The sequence below is a fragment of the Rhinolophus sinicus genome, chromosome 2 (assembly GCF_057876585.1).
Source record: "Rhinolophus sinicus isolate RSI-liver-muscle chromosome 2, RSI-T2T, whole genome shotgun sequence".
Lineage (NCBI taxonomy): Eukaryota > Metazoa > Chordata > Mammalia > Chiroptera > Rhinolophidae > Rhinolophus > Rhinolophus sinicus.
This window is the reverse complement of record NC_142502.1, coordinates 77,880,589-77,898,948: the sequence shown is the minus strand read 5'-3', so window position 1 is coordinate 77,898,948 and position 18,360 is coordinate 77,880,589. Positions and strand designations below refer to the sequence as shown.

At 32.8% G+C, this 18,360-nt stretch overlaps 1 non-coding gene across 1 annotated transcript; it reads left to right on the top strand.

The window, feature by feature from the left end:
• The first annotated feature begins 17,989 nt into the window (after positions 1-17,989).
• On the top strand, positions 17,990-18,096 carry LOC141572036 (U6 spliceosomal RNA). The gene has a single exon (XR_012497047.2). It is a non-coding gene; the product is annotated as a U6 spliceosomal RNA (small nuclear RNA).
• The last annotated feature ends 264 nt before the right edge of the window (positions 18,097-18,360 follow it).

Genomic DNA, 18,360 nt, shown 5'->3' with positions numbered 1-18,360 from the left:
TGCTGGAGTTTGGAAGAAGACTTTCACAATGGTCTCCAGCAGTCTTAAGTATTTGTGAAATTCCACCTGACATACAGGAGCTTGAAACTTAATTATCTGAATTAGTTTGCTACCTAGCTAATAATGAATTCATTTCAATAGCCTGAATTTAGTATCTGATTATAAATGTGCTTCTAAGAAACGTACCAAGCAAAAATAAGCCTCACAATTTGCAACTAAATGTATTTTAATGCAGCATTTCATTTTATAAATAGCTTAGTTAATGATTTTAAAACTTTAAAATTTAAAACAATATTTTACCAGGTATTTTTGCTTCAAAAATAGTAAGACCAAATAAATATTAGCAAAATGTTCATAATAACAGAAAATAAGCTTTTTTCCCCCTTCAAAACTGAGGTTATAAAACCACGATACTGCCATCACAGAAGATCAAGTTAGTTAAATGCCCCAAATCCTGAATTCATGAAAGTATTTCTCAAATAAATCATTCAAACTCTCTAGAGAGAAAATGTATTTATATTAAATGTAGTAGAAATGAAAGATAAGAACATGATTATTCTCTGAAACAGTAAAAATAAAAGAGTAATGGCTTGGAAGAAAACCCCAAGGAGAAGGGTAATCTTTTAATCCCCAGGAGCTAAATTGTGTGGGAGATGGGTGGGAAGCAATCAGATGTGTTCTGTAATATTTTCCAAGCAGATATCAAAGTAGGCAAACTAGATCTATATAGTTTCAGGGCTGGCCTTTAATTATTTTAGAGATTCTTTAAGAAATATTTTAGTACAACACTTTTGATGAAACCAAGGACTATATTTTGAAGAAAACATAAATATCAACTACTCTAAGCCAAAAATAGAATCAGGAATTAAACTCTGAAGGTAAAGAAGTTTGAAGAATTTTTTAACCAAATTATTTTATATTTTCCTTATGTTTATTCATAAACTGTGTCTCTTCTTTCCTATATGTTTTTTAGAAATAAATAACAGATATGATAATGATGATAAAGACCAGCCAATAAGTATCAAATAAAACATTGTATTAGTAGAAAACATGTCAAAAGTTTATGTTTATTAAAAAATTATAAACTAGGGACATATTACAATCAATAAAAACTTCAATTTACTTAAATGCAGTGTAATAAAATGAGTTTTATTTTCTGTGAAAAACATGTTCTGTGTTACAAATTGTTTCCTATTAAATAAGTAAAAGGGAATGTGAGGTTGTTACTTTGGTGTGTAAACCACTTTTTCCAGATAATATTTGTGGCTACGATGAAACAATAGTTGAAAGCAAAGAACACCAAAACACTGACATAGAAAACAATGACCTTTATCCCATATTCTTTTCTTTGGGCAGTTAGACCTTAGGCTCTAGCTTTGATTGGTTATTCTTTAGTTTTCCCATATATTTCTTACAACATTTTTTGATTATCACTTCACTTTAAAATATTGTATAAAATATAATAGCTTTATAAGGATTGCCAGTTTTATTCATTTGAGCTCTGGTTAAAGTTTCACAAATGTTGGGTGGTCTTCCTAAGATGTTCTTTTCCTCATTATTTGATAAAACAGAAGCGTTACAAGACCCCTATGTACTGTATATACAATGTGGAACTATAACAATGACTATGCATGATGAAATTTTGCAGAACAATCCTAATAATCAATCGGAAAAGTTATAACTGTTCTATGGCCTTTAAAATATTTTGTCAAAATATTTAAAATTTTACTGTCAATTAAAAATGTATGAGAAAGTGAAAAAAATAGTAAACTTGATATTTACTTGGTACACTGTAATTTAATACAAGTGAATGAATGCCTTTGTATACTTGCTAATTGAGAATTAAAGTGTTTTATTTATTTGTAAAAAAGAAAAGAGTTTACCTACTTTTTTAAACATACTTTTTTTTGAACAGTGCTTACCTTCCTCTTATAATGTAATGTAACTTATATGGAGCAATCATTATTTGTATTGCCTGGAAAAGTGTCATATTCCTTCTCATGTTTGGATTAGCTTCCAACATTTTACCTTTTTATGTTTTCAGTGCCATGAAATAATTCCAAGTGTTACTTTAATGTTGTGTTTTCACCAACACCACTTCCTATGGCTCATTTTCATCCATTTTTCCACAATCGCTTTTTACACTTATGTAAGTTCACCTTCACTAGTTCCTCCAGTTACATATCTAGAGTTTCTCCAAATGGAGAAAATGTCCAGAAAAAAATATGAAATGCCTTTTTGTGTGGGTTTTTTTGTTCAATGTATATATTACTTATTTCATTATTTCTATTTTAAATCAGTCATTTGGAAATTATTTTTCAATAAATTATAAAAAAAAAATTGTAAATGACCCAAATCTATCTATCTATCTATCTATCTATCTATCTATCTATCTATCTATCTATCTATCTTTATACCTATTATTATTAAGAGTAGATATGTATAATATCTTTAGAGTATATATTATGGCTAGGTCTGTGATTATAGTAGTTGAATTATAAAATTAATTTACTATTTGCCAGTTTTGTCTCTATGGAAAATGTAGCTTAAAATACCAAATAAGTAATAATATTAATAACAATAATATAACAACTAATACATATATAATGCTTACCATGTGCCCTGAACCATTACAAGTACTTTATATACATTAAGTCACTGCTCTTCACAAAAACTCTAGAAGACTAGAAGACTGTGTTGAATGGAGTGCTAGACAGAGAAAGACACGTGAAATGTGATTTTGCTTGTATATGGAATCTAAATACAAAACAAATAAACAAACAAACAAAAAAACAGAAACAAACTCATAGATACAGAAAACATTTTGATGGTTGACTGAGGAAAGTGGGGTGTTTGTGAAAAAAGGGGAAGGAATTAGGAAGTACAAATCGGTTGTGAAAAAGTAATTATGGGGATTATGGTATAGCATAAGGAATATAGTCAATAACAATGTTTTAACTAGATCTGTTGGAGTGATAGACGGGGGGGAGTTGGGAGCAAGGTGAAGCGATTAAGAAGTACAAATTGGTAGTTAAAAAATAGTCATGGGATGTAAAGTATAACACAAGGAATATAATCAATGATATAGTAATAACGATGTATAGTGCCAGGTGGTCACTAGACTAGTCAGGAGGATCACTCCTTAAATTATATTAATATAAATGCATAACCACTATACTGTACACCTGAAATTAATACAAAATAATAATGAATGTCAACTGTCATTGAAAAATTTTAAAGAGGGGGGAAAGATGAAGGGGAATTAGAAGTTCAAATTTACAGATATAAAACAAATAAGTAATAGGAATATAATATACAGCATAAGGAATATAGTCAATAATATTGTAATAGCATGGTACAGTGTCAGGTGGTTGCTGGACTTATCATGGTGATCACTTCTTTAGGTACATAATGTTGAATGACTCTGGTGTTCCCCTGAAACTAATATAATATTGTATGTTAGCTACATTTTTAAATAAAAATCATATATATGTATGTATATATGTATAATGTACATGTATATATATATGCATATAGATATACATATATATTATATTATATATCTATGCATATATATACATACACATATCCACATAATTATTGGAAAAATTCTACACCAGCTAAAGATATACTAATTGTCAAATTACTGAAAGTTACAGTATGTTCTATAAAGGATGATTTTCTGACTATGAAACACATTTTTTGACATTAAAATGATTTCTGACTTTTACCCTGTTATTATCAATTCATGAAAATTACTTGTTCTGCCAGACATCCACCAAGTGGCAAATGAGAATCCCACAGGAAGCAATCTTTAAATTAAGACACTGTCAGTCTGTTCCAAGTTTCATCTAAAGGTCTGGAAATTTCTTTTTAAACTGTGATAAAGGGCATTACAAATCTCTTAGAACATTTGGCTTTATTAAAAACTATCAATAAGTGTGTAAGTAAATTTATCCTATCATGTTGAACTATAGTCATCATAGTTTTACTCATTCTTTCACCAATCATCTTTTGAGACATTCTTTGCTCAAAGTTATCCAACTTTGACAAAAAAAGTGATCTTACATTTCCCTTCACTTTTATTAATTACTACGAGACCAAAGGAAACACTTTCCTTTTAAAAAAAGTTGAAATTTAGCATATTTCTCCAAAAATACCTGCAAAGCTTAGAACTATACCTGTCTTCCATGTAAACTTACTGGTTGGGATATGCTAAACAATTTCCAATGCAGTGAATCCAAATAATTAATTGAGAAATGTCTGCAATATTGCTGCACTATGTATACATCAGGTTAGCCTGCCTGCTCAGCTTTTGATTAGTCATAAATGTAGCTATGGATGGTTCAATTTGACCGCATCTTGTTGTGATGGTCCTAGCCTTGGAAATAAAAATTATAAGATATACACATGTACAAACACAAGCATAATCATCTGTGATGTCTAGGATAGAAGAACTCAGTAAAGAGCATCTATGTTTTAAGAACCAAGTATATAGATAAGTATATAAAACACATCCCATTAAAAAGACACTGTATGGCTATGTATATAAAACATATCCCGTTAAAAAAGCAGTGGATGAAAATCTTCTGTATATCTCTTCCTTAATAGTATGCACACTTTTATTTATTCTTAAATTGTTACTAATTACTGTTGAAGAGAGAAAAAGGAAAATTGCCCTTCTGACCACATGATGAGATGAGAGAACCACAAGGTAGAAACAACATGGGTCACTGAATAATAGCATGAAGGACAAGCAGCCCTAAAGAGCCACCCAATTCTCATCTGACAACAAGAATCCCGTGTGTTACAAAGTCACTAAGTTGTAAGGGTTTTTCAATTCTTTCTGTAGAGTCCATTATTACAGAGGCACCTTTTTTCCTACAAATTAAGTATCTTGCAAATGTTGTACAAAGCAACTATGCATATAATTAGTTTATTTTGAAATTATATTTTAAAATTCTTCCATTCATACATTTGTGATATTGTTGTCATACATTTTATTTTTACATATGTTATAAACGCCACATGATATAGTTACTTTTTTTTTTTCTTTCGATAGCCAATTAAAATTGAGTAAAAATAAGGAAACACCATCTCTATTTTTTTTCATTTCCAGAGCTTTCCATTTCTTTGTATAGATTCAAATTTGTGTCTGGCATTATTGTCCTTTTCGCTGAAAAAATTTAGTAGTTTATATGGTATAAGAATGCTGACAATGAATTTTTTCAGATTTTTTGTCTGAAAATGTCTGTTTTTTTGTGTTTGTTTGTTTTCTTTCATTTTGTTTTAATCTAGATTTGTGGAATATAGACAGCTGACAGTTTTGCCACGCTTTCAGTACTTTAAGGATGCCATACCATTATCTTAAGGCCTGCATAGTTTCTGACAGGAAATCTGTATAATTCTCATGTTTGTACTTTCGTATGTAAATTTTTTTCTCTTCATCTTTCTCTTGCTTTTAAAGTTGTGTGTGTTTATCTCAGATTTTCCGAAATTTGACTGTGATATGTCTATTTATAGTTTTCTTTTCTTTTCTTTTTTTTTTTTTTTTTTTTTGGTGTTCATTCTACTTTTGTTATTCTATTTTCTTGAATTTGTGCTTTGATGTCTTTCATTTCATTACTTTTTGAAGAATTCTCACCATTTTTTGTTCCAATATTATTTCTACTTGTTTGCCTGTTTTGCCTGCTTCTATCTTTTTTTGTTTGTTTGTTTGTTGTTGTTTTTTTATTCCAATAACACATTCAGTAGACTGTTTGTAATTTTGGCCATTTTGGATACTCTATTCTGTTTTGTTTTTTTGTTTTTTTTTGTAACTTTTTTTTGTTGTATGTTTCAGTTTTCAACAATATCTGTTAACCTACCTATGTATCTACAAATACTTTCCTGAGCTGTGTTAAATCTACTGGAGAATCCACTGAAAGGATTTTTCTTTACTTATATTTCTTATTTCAGAATTGTCATTGGCTCTTTTTATAGTTTTATTCTTTCTAATGAAATCTCCCATTTGATGATGCACATTGTGTGCCTTTCCTATTAAATTTCTAAACTCGTATCATGCTTATTTAAAATTTCCTATTCAATAGTTCCAAAATCTATCTGGATATCTCTAAGTCTGGTTCAGTTGACTGCTCATCTCTTCTTGCTTTTTGTATGATGTGTTGTTTTCTTTCTTTGTTTGCTTTTTTAAGTCACATTGTTGGACGAATACTAGACACTGAAATCAAGATTATGTATGGAAGTAAGCAGGTTCCTTTTGTTATTCAGTATTGTATCAATTTAATAATAAGTCGAGTTGGGTTTGAGTTTTCTTGCTGATATTTTTACTTTCAGGGCATCACAATCTTCAAGACCTTCCGTCAGTGGGATGCTGTTGCCTTGTGTTGCAAAATGGTATTTGAGATGTCAAAGGACTTTTCTTAGTCTTGGCACTTCATCTCTCAGTCGTCCCTGCTTGGTCACATCATGGAAAGGGCTTTTCTCCACAATCATCTCCCTTCCTCAGAAGTAGAATTCTGTTCCTTCTAGGCCTGTGGTGGGAGAAGGGAATTTTTCTCCTGTCCTTATCTAGCATCTGCTGAGGCTTTTCCTGACAACCCTATTTAAAATGTCATCCCTCCTCTAATTTAATCCCTTCCAATGACACTTTAAGCTTAATTTTTCTTCCTTGCATTTATTGCCATGAAATATGATATAGCTTGTTGTTTGAATTTTAGACTCTCTTCCTCACAATTTCATCTCTTTTTTTGTTGTCGTTGCCAGATATGCAGGGCTTGAAATAATACCTGGCACATACTATGTACTCTAAAACCCTTGCTGATGATTTAATGGAGGATGCAGTCATTTGAAGACACTATGGGTTTCTCTCTGCAAAAACTGTTTTTTTTCATTCATATAGACTGAGACTATATAGGCATTTAAAAGTCAGCTTTTACATCTTCCCCCTAATTTTAAGGAGTCCTTGATATTCTGTGAGTACCGAGTACTTACTTACTCTAATAGGAAAAAACCTAGTAGTGGTGGTTTAACTCACAAACAGCTACAAGAAAATGTAGTCAACGTAATAGCTAGCATAAATATTCCTCAGAAAGAATTATGTTTCGTGAAAAATGTTTTGTAAAGTAGTTGTTTCAGAAGGTAAAATTGACCATCTTCTCCTTCCTTTTAAGATGTGGTATTATAATGTGCCAAGCTACAGAGAATCTTGAAGGGTAGCAGCTCTAATAGAGAAAAGACAAAGGAAGCAAACAAAAGGTGGAAGTTAAAGTGCACCGAATGTGAACAATTCCCAGAATTCTCATCCCTCTCAGCACATGGCGCTGAATTCATATATGCTGTCTGTGAGCAACATGCTTGATGGTGGTAGCAGTGTGAGTGGTCAAGGTGGTGGAGTGATGTGGAAGTTGAGGAAGAGTTGATATGCTAAGGAGATAGGGACAACCCTGGAGCAACACTAAACTAGGGTAATGAAAGGCTCAGAGACTATAAGACCCCTGAAAACTGGTAAACATCTTTGAAGGCTGTCAAAAATGTAGGTTTATATGCAGCTTCACCAAGATCTCAGGTGGCCGAGAGCACCTCAGCTGACATTTGGCTTGTAATTATGCTGGGGATAGAGGTCAGAGGTGCTGAGTAGTTACAATTAAACCTCAAATAAAAGAATCAGCAGCAATTATAGTAAAACAGAATGTAGATTTGTGAAGAGCAATCTAATCTTCATAGTTTAATAGTGCTTTTAAAAATAGAAATTCCAAGGGACCCACCTTCTGATTCCCTAATATAATATGTCTGAAGTGGAGTGTAGAGATGTTGGCTTTTGTTGAAAAAAATCATTACATAATCTGTGCTGTAGAAATTATCTATAACCCTTCATGAAATATACTATGTTCCCCGAAAATAAGACTTAGTTGGATAATCAGCTCTAATGCATCTTTTGGAACAAAAATTAATATAAGACTGTGTATAATAATTAATATAATATAATATAATATAATATAATATAATATAATATAATATAATTAATATAATATAACATAATATAATATTAGTATAATATAAAAAACAGGTCTTATATTAATTTTTGCTCCAAAAGATGCAATAGAGCTGATTGTCTGGCTAGGTCTTATTTTGGGGGAAACACGGTAGCAGTGTGCCATTTAATTCATTTTGGGGAAAAAATCAGTAATAGTCTACATTTTGAATTTCCTTCCCAACATATGACGGTTTTGATGATGATGATCCTCTGACAGAATACTCACAACTGAAGTCAAGTCAATTTTGAAAGTGCTGATATAGAGCCAATTCCCTTAGTGATAATCGTGTTGAGGCAATTAATATTGAAAAAGTGTACTTTGTGTTTCTATTTAATTGTCAAACCCAAGGTTTACATACCATAAATATGAATAGTCAATCACCTGAAAGTAGAGCAGAAACTACTCTTAAATGTATGTGCCTCTTTTTCTCTATTTGCATTATGCTGCACATATATACGTATATACTCATATACACACACACACTCACATATATCTCTACGCATATACACACACACATATATATCTTTATAACCGGAGACTCATTTCTTTTTTACTTATAGAAATCATTTATTTTCTATTTATACTGATTTTGTAGGTATAATTTCCCATTACTATGTATTGCAGAAGAGCATTAACTTCTTGCTGGCTGTTATTCAGTAATATCAGGGAGCCAACTCATTCTCAGTTAAATTTCCAGTAGAGGTAATCCTCCTTCATTCATCTGACTAGTAAATTGGAAAGGAAAAAATCCTATAACCTAACAGCATGAAGATTAAGTATAATGAAAATTTGCCAGACATTTGTATAAAATGACAAATGTTGGTTTTCAGATGCTTAGTTCCCATTCACTTTAATATAAATTACTTAGGACAAATTGCAACATTTGGCATGTTTATCACTGCAAATCGAGGAGTTTGGTGTGTCTTTACTCTGGAATATTTCATATACTTAGGGTAGGACAAAAAAGAGGTTCTGTTTTTCCGTTTACTCAATAAATTTTCCATTTCTAAAAGCTGGATGTCAGTTTTCTTTTTAATACTGGACTATACAGGCTATTTATAAAACATTTTATTCTCAAGTCTGAGTTTTGGGAGTTAAAACCTTTTTATTATTTTATGTCCAGTTGAATTTTCATTTAGCAAAAAGAGTAAGTAAATCTTAAAAATAAGTTAATAAAAATTATATTCAATCATTCTGTCAAATAAAATTTGAAATCCATTATACTGTTACATGTACTATAGCAATTACTCTCTCATCTGCTGCAAAGTATCCTTCTGTTCATATATCAATTATCAGGACATGTAAGTAGAAATGGACAGATATTAACTAAAATATCAACTAAGGCATACATTTGAAACAAAACCTAGTATTTATATTAGGAATCAAGCAGATAGCTCTTTTAAGTAAATTTCTTAAGTTATTTATTACATTATAATAACTGATACTTTTATAATATAAAATACAAAACAAAGTCTTATTTAAAATTAAACCAGTTATAAAATAATTTTGTAGTATTTTTATCTGCTGAGGTCTGGACAATTCCATTTCACTTCTCATGAAAAAAAAAATAATTAGGGACTTTTTAATGATCACAGAATCCAAGGAATGTATCATATATTGATACATTCAAATATATAATGGAATATAAATATATGTAAATATCCAAATTGATGCAGTTCTTATATTAAATACAATCACTCTTCATTAGTAAACCCAATGATTCAAAGTACTTTTTGAACTAGACTTTTCTAGAATATCTGATTTTGTCATCCTGGTTGTTTACTACTCTTCTTGTTTTCATGCCTCTATGCCTTATGTCCCCAAATTGTCTACGGTGGAGTTATCTTGTTTTTCAGTTAGAATTATTGTTGTTCTCAGAGAAACTTTGATTTCCTAATACACATGTTTCTTAATCTATTTGTTATTTACTTCAGAGATATCCCACTTTAATTCTAACATTCTAAATCTCCACTATCTGAAAATTCTGCACAAATCTATATATATTTAGTCAATTACTGAAAAACTCCTGCTACAAAGTCTTTCTGCCCAAATGGCTTCTTTTAGTGGTTGTATTGCAAGTGTGAAAAGAGATATGTATGCTTTGGAAATTAAGAAAATAAGGATGAGATGCTCACTAAGAAAGAGTGCCCTGTGCATTATTGGTTGTTAATGGTACAACTTTCTCAATTTATCAAGAATATTTTTAAAATGCCTTGAGTAGATTAAACTTGTTAGTTTAAGCCAATCAAGAATATGTGTAAAAAAAAAAAAAAAGAATATGTGTATTTGGACTACATTTTCATATAGGCACATAAATTGTACATCTTCTCACACTTGATCCTCTTGAGAAATAGCTGATAACTGGAAGCAATGATGACTGACTATATCCCCAGCCATATCTTCAACATTTGTTTTATATATCCTGAAGCATGAAAAACAAAAAATCTTGAATTTAGTAAAGTATAGGTTTAACAAAAGATATAGTAACTCAAATTCAACAAAATTGTGCACTCCAAAGGAAAAAAAGTATGGGAAGCAAATTTAAGCTTTGTGTTTAAAATGAGCAGTGCTGAAGTTGAAAAATAAACAAACAAACAAAAACAAAAAACGAAACAACCCAAAAAAAACCTTAAACTTCACAGGCTATAGAAATTTCTTGAGGAGAGCCAGTTTCATAGTACAGATTTAGAGTTAAGAAAGTTCTAAAACAGAAAGAATACAATATTTAGAAAAAGACAGAATGTATATTTTATACTCCAATTCCCATCTGACATAACATTGCTGGCATGCCACAATGCCAAGAATGTCAGGAGGACAGGTATAGTCTTAACTCCTTTAGGAAAGATGTCATTTCTTTTTATTCTGTACCAATACTTTTCTAATTATGTAATAGAAACTAGTGTGAAAATAAGACGGCCCTTATAGCTAACTTTTCTGGAAAGCCTCTGTTCATTAAAGGAAGAGATTAAAAAGCCAAACTGAGTAAAAAGCATACAGGTGAGAATGCAGGTAGTAGCTGTAGCCCTTTAAAATGGCAGCATCTATAAGAAACCACAGTTTGAAAGGCAAAGCTGGTCACCTATCACACATTTACCTGCTACTTACTTTCATATGTGAAGTAAGTAACTCTATCAGCAGCACTGCCAACAGACCTTCAAACATGACGGATTCTCACTGCAATTGTGAGAACAGGGTCAGGCAGTTTGGTCCCTTTTCATGCTGGAAACCAACATATTTCATCTCTGCTGTGTTTGTTGGGTTTTGAGCATCTATCGGAATCCCTTTAAAGGCACTGAGTTCTCTTCATTTCTTCATCCATTATAGTTCTCTCATCAAACAAACCTACATAGCTCAAACCCAAAAGAATGTGAGCCCTTATAAGAAGATTAACATGTGCTCATCCAGAAAGTGGAACTTTGAGGCAGCTTTGAAACAGTCATACAGCAGTTATTACATGCTGACACTGTGCCCTGGAGGGATGAAATGAAGCTGGTGTTGATTGTTTTACAAGTGACCCTGAGCTCTGATTTGAATGAGGCAGAGGTCATGTATCAACCTGATCCAGGCATGTCAGACTTGGCAGCCATGAACCCTCAGCAATGACCTTCGGCGAAACGGTGAAGTTGGCTTTTTGAGCAGTGCTTTGCTAGCATGCATTGCATTACAGGAGAAGATCATCCAAATGTTGGTAGGAATGATGGCTCACTAGGGAACTCCTAACCCCCACTTTCATTTAACAGGCATTGCAGAACCATTTTACAGTGTGTTCCACAACAAAGGCCCCCCGACTGGTAAAGATGTATTCCAGGGCAGATAGCTCAGACGGATGGGAGATTGACACCATTAAAGTATACTGAAAACATTTTATTTTATTTTATTTTTGTAGTCTACAAGGTTGTCAGATCAAAGAATTTGAGTTAAAGCTCCATTAAGGCAGAGTTTGGGAACAACATTAGCTGAGAGAACCATTTAGATGCTGTGATCTGCAATAGTACAGCCGCGTTCAATTTGGGCAGAAGAAATGGGCTCTCTGCAGGGTGAGCCAGCCACAAGCTGGGCTGAGTTGCAGCAAAGGCAACAGGCTTGGCTGAAGCAAAGGCTTAAAGTACAAAGTGGGTGTGCTAATCAGATGGAACTGTTCAGCCAGCTCATTCTTCAGCAGAATAATAGTCTTGGAAGAAGCATCACTTCAATTTGTAATGGAACTGAAAGGAATGGTGTTTCCTGTGCTCTCATGATAGTGAAGTTTAATTTCTCTTCTTTCCCCCTCAATCCTGATTCTTATGGTCCTCACTGGGAATAAGTGACATGTAACAAAAAGAATTCCATATGTAATTTATTATGATTATGGATTTTAGCACTTACGATATGGTCGGTGCTCTTCTGGAGGCTGTAAATAGCTAAATGAATGAATGCGTGAATGAAAGCTTCCCAAACGCTCTGATGTGGCTGTGCCCTAAATCTCAAAGACTGACCCAAACGATAAGAAGTGTAAAGCCTCCCAGAGCAACTAATGTTTGTTATTCCCCAATGGCATCTAGAGAAGGCTATTCTCACATAACAAGTGTTAAATCAATCAGCACTAACTCGTATGTACAGTTCTTATTGCTCCATTTTATGCATCCCCTCAGCACTTGTACCCTTAAATTAGACAACATTATAGCCCAATTTTCTTCTGCGCTCCCATGAGAGCACCCACCTACCTTCATCATCCCATTAACCCTTTCCTCTGCCTGCTATAACTATGTGTTTCTTTTTTCTTCTTTTCACTAGGATGAAAACATTCAGAGATAAGACATTATTTATCTTTGTATTCCTACCACTAACGTTTTGCTTCTGACATAGAAGGCACCCAATAAATGGTTGTTGAATGAAAGTTGAAAGACAAATCTAAGTACAAACGGATGTTAGTTTTCCTGTCTGGGAACTGTGAATTTCAGACTATTTATTTTGTGTTATTTATTTATTTTTGCTCATTGATGAGAAAAGCAATGGGCAGCACTGATTAATTAATCAGTATAGATTTATTACTGTGCCTACTCTACAGAGACTAGATACAGGCTGAGCCTCAGGTGCAGGGCAATGACTTGGCAGATTTCCTCCTGCTCCCATATTCACCCATCATCCTTCTTTTTCAAAAAAGGAGGTTAATACAATATAATAGCAGTGACAGGTACTTCTGCTCACTGCTGACCATATCATAAGTTGTTACATCTTAGGCACATTGAAAAAGAACTCCATAGTTTTAAAAAATTATAAAATATGAATCAACATACTATCTTTTCTTTCATGTGTTATTTTCTACATTCACAAATGTTTTTACTGTGGAAGGGAAGATGATTTGAATGACTTCAAAACAAAATCTAGTATCAAAATAGCTCCCTCATTAACCCTGTCTAAAACTGCCAGCTGAATATTCAACTTGGATTAGGTAAATGAAGTTTAAGTGCCGGTGACATAGGAAAAAGCTAATTATTTGAGACACTCAGTCCTTGGTATCTAAGCTTGAATTAGAAACAACAACGTGGGGTTGAAAGCAATGTTAGAGATGACAAAACTGCATTATAGAAAAGTTCCACCTTTTTTTTTTTTTATTCTTACAATATTGAGAGAGAGACAAAACTAAAACCAAAGTACACTAGTACCTAATACATAGTTTTCTCATTGGTATCATGAAGATATAATTGATCACAATATTTGAAATTATTAAATGAGATAATTTATATGAAGGCAGTTTTTAAATAGCAAATCACTACAAAATACATAGGTTATCATCATTTCTAAAGAAAGATCATATAAAACTCAATTGTTCCCTTCTCCAGTGAATGTTTTCAATTTTGTCTTCTTTTTACCAATCTTTACCAATAGAACATTATATTTATTTATTTTAGAAATCTCTTCATAAATATGAATAGTTCTGACTTGGTAAAATTATTTAATATTACTGAACTCCATATACTTTTTCTGTCAAAATTTAATCATAATATTTTCCATCTTTCAGGTTTTTATAAAATTTAATAACGTGCAAAAAAAAACCTACCACGCCACATAGGAAGTGCAAAACCCTTTTTTCTCTTCCTATTCCCTTCCTCTTATTTTTATGTTTATGCTTATTTATTTTGGTATAGTGATGGCCTCAGGTTCTTTCTGACTTCCCAGAGTGATTACGTGCATCTCAGAGCAGAAAACATTTTTCCCATCTCACAGGTACTTATGGTCTAGGGTGAGCCTCCACACACAATAAGTATATATCAATCAGAAGTGCCTTAGAAGGTAAAGAAATGTCAATAGGACTGGGGGGGGGGGGTTACTGTGGAAAGATAATAGCCCAGGTACCATCTGAACTCTCTAAATGATTAAAGAGGGACATCAAATTGAAGGATATTTAAAAAAACAATAGACTAGGGAACTGATAAAGGTAAATCTCAGACCTTATCTAATTTACAATTTGACCTAAGGAGTGCCCTGCCTATAAATGTGACTTTAGGAACTAGATTGAAATCAACATCCTACAAACTGTTCTAATTGGGTGCCCATAGGGATGTAAAATGGGGACTTATGTCAGTCAGGTAAATTGCACAAGCTCAAGGATGTAAAATTGAAACCATGAAATCTCAGTAATTTCACAAAATATGTTTGTATCTTTCTTATATATAGTCCAATGTTGATATTCTTGGATGAGCAGCTTTACAAAAAGTTTTGACTCAGAGACCTGGGCCCTTGCCATTGTGTGTGACTGCTCTCTCTGCAAGGAGAGAGTACAAAGAGAGTACAAGGATAGGAGTGCAATGAATGGAAGTTTTAAGTTCAGACGTGGAGGCACTGGACATTATGTAGGTGTTGCTAAGTCACATGACCCACCCAGAGCAAAGGAGTTGGGAAGTGTCTTCCTGTGAGTCACTGGGACATGAAATTGTGTAGGGAATATGTATATTGTGTTTGCCAGAACCTGCCCTTCCTGTAACCAAATATTATTTTATGGTAACTAGGTGAGATACCTAATGTCACCTAAGGGCACAAAAGTTCAGAGACCTGTGATTTTTCCAATGTAGTCAAGAAGAAATAGAAACTATTTAATGAACATACAGCATACTGTATCTACCAGAGTAGTAGAGCTAGGAAGGACTCCCCTTTCTGAGAAAATAGCTACTTATAAAGAGAATTCCAGAAATAAAGCATAAGTAAATACACCTCTGCCAGCTATGAAGGAGGAATTGCATTGGAATAGGCAAGCAGCAGTCTGATAATAAAAAGCAATGCTCAATTACTTGCTGGTATTTGTGCACAAACTGTGTTATTTTAGTCCTGCGACCTTTGATATGCAATGTGATTTGTTTGGAATGCCCTTCCCTACTTGGCTGACAGTCAAATTCCTAGTCATCCTTCAAAATATAGTTTAGCCATCAAAACAAGCTCCCTTGATATTCTTTGTCCCCAAAATACACAGAGAATCAACCAATTTACCACCACTTCACATCATACCACTCTTAGCATCTTTGTTTGATTGTCTGTTTCTTATAATAAGCTCTGAGCAAACAAATTAAATAAAGGTTTTCTCTTCTTTGAAACTTCAGAAGTAGCACCCAGCCTGGCATGTAATAGATATATAATAAATAGCTATGTCTCTTTTGAATTTTAAGTTTAGTAGCCAGATTATTGACCAAATTTCCATTCTAATCCACTGGTTCAAACAAACTTACAAGAACGTTTTTATGAAAACATTCTAAATAACATATTTTCTAAAAAGAAATCTCTACACAGGAAATGATTAGATGATATGTGATTCTTGTGTTTAAACTGAGAAGAAAGTAGTGTTGTAACAGAAAATAAGTGGTTGAAAGATTAGCACGTGACTGAGCTAAGGTGAATTTAGAAAATGTCATTTTTCAGCTGAATTGTAAATGTATCCATCACATCTACAAAAGCCGAAAGGACAGAAAGATTCATTGTGAAACATTCCATAAGCCCAGTTAATATAACACATTATAACCTGTGACAAATTAAATACAAACTACTAGTCCTCAGATCATTAGTTGTTCAGATTTATTTTTATCTTAAACTCTTTTGATAATACCTAAAAGTCTCAACATCTTCAAATTGTGTTTGTAACTTCCTAAGAAATGATAACCCAATGGAAAACTGGTAGTGGATTAGAAATACAATGTATTTCTAATGATCTAATAGAAATACGATGTATTTCTAATGATCTATCCACAGTTTGATACTGTGAAGTTTATGAGAAATTGGTCTTTTAAAATAATTATGGTTATTTGGCCTGCTTTAGTTGAAAATAATGATATTTTCTGAGAAAAGCAGTATTGTTCATATTTTATTGTACTAAAGTGTCACCCACATAGTACAAATTAATTCTGAATAATGCCTTAGGCATTTTGGTATACTTCGAGATTAAGGAAGAAAGACTTTGTGACTTTTGGCTGGATATATAAAACAGTAACAAGATGAAATTTGCTAGCTATAGGTAGTTTCTTTCACTTGCTTCCAAAAGCCAACTGCAAAACAACTAAGTCATTTCCCGTTGCTCTATCTTCCCTCAGATACTTATAATGGGTTCACAGAGTCCCCCAAATGCAGAATTGTTGGCATAGTTCCCTGAATAAAATCCTACTGAAAGGAAGTGTACAAACAAGAACACTAAACAGAACAGACCTTGATCTGATCATTTAGATAATTCTGGTTATTTTAACAGAACATGTTGTCATCTATTCTTAGGCTATGATGCTAAATACAAACAATTACATAGTAGTTTTCTATAAGAAACAAACAATATCAACATATGTCCCTGACACTCACCCATCCTTGAACTTTTACCACAAACCCAAATCTGTTTCAGCCTCTCTTGTACTCCCCTTGGCTTCCTCACTCACTAAAATCAGTCTTCTATAGACTCACTTTCACACTGCTTCCAGAACAAAAGAACCCATTTAACATCTTTCCAGAACAAAAATCAGTTTCCTTATGCATGGCTCCTGGTTCTCATATTCTTCCTGAGTCAGTTATTCATATCTATACCTTGCCTTCTGGGCCCTGTGGCTTCTGACGTGTAAGCTCTTTGCCTGATTATTGTCAGTGTGTTCTTGAACTTGAGTTTCATGACAGTGCTCATCCTCTTCAATCATAGACATTTGCAATGACTAAGAGGCTCACTGACTTTTTCATCTTTCTTAAAATTTACAATTTTTAGGCTAATGCACCTGCTGAGAAGTGTAGTATCTGTTATTTTATTCATGTTCATTATTTTCTTAGTATAAAATTGTAGAAATGAATCGTACAATCAAGTGTACAAAATTTTAGAACTATACATGCATATTGGGCAGTTGCCATCTAGAAAGGTTCTATGCACCTGTCCATCTATATTTTCATCCTACTTTTCTTTTTACGAGTTTATCATTTAAACATATCTCTACAATACTGGATATTACATTTCTAAGGATATAGATATACCACCAAGTATTATGCTGAGCACAGTAAGTGCACAATGAAGTTCTGCTGAGTGGACAGTGAATGTATCACTTTCACTATTTTAATTTTGTAATTAAGATCAACTTATTTCATAATCAACTAAGCAAAGTGTAGGCTGGTATCGACTAAGGTTACAACTGGTCCCATCCACCTTTGGATCCTAGGCTTGTTGTTTTTCTGTGCTGACAATTACAGGCTAGTCAGTCATTGAATTAGATTCCCTCTCCATATTACTAACGCAAATCCACCAATATTTTGTATCAATTATAAAAATGTGCTTTTCCATCATTGCAGTACCTGTTTACTAGTTCATCATACATATTGTTTATATTTCTTTGTAAATCTGAAGATGTTTCTGGTAGAGCTGATATTAAATACCATTTAAAAAGATTTCTTAAGCAGACATAATTCCTTGCTTCTTCAGTTATTTTTTATTGATAAATCCAAAGTGGAATCATTGAAATTGGAAACTCGTGCGTGCTTCGACAGCACATATACTAAAATTGGAACAATACAAAGAAGGTTAGCATGGCCCCTGTGCAAGGATGACCTGCAAATTCATGAAGCATTCCATATTGTTGGGAATGGAGAAAGTAAGTGTGCTGAAGAAAATGGAATATTCTAAATATCAAATTTTCTTTTACATAAACTTAAGGGTAAACACTCAAATAAAATCCTGAACTGAAATATATACTGTAATAAAAGAAGAAACAGAGGGAAACATCATAGAATACCACCACACAGAAATAATAGACAAGAACAAAAAGTCAAAGAAACAATGGAGACACAGCCATACCAGAAGGCTAAAGATAGAATGACAGGAAATCGTCATATATCAATAATC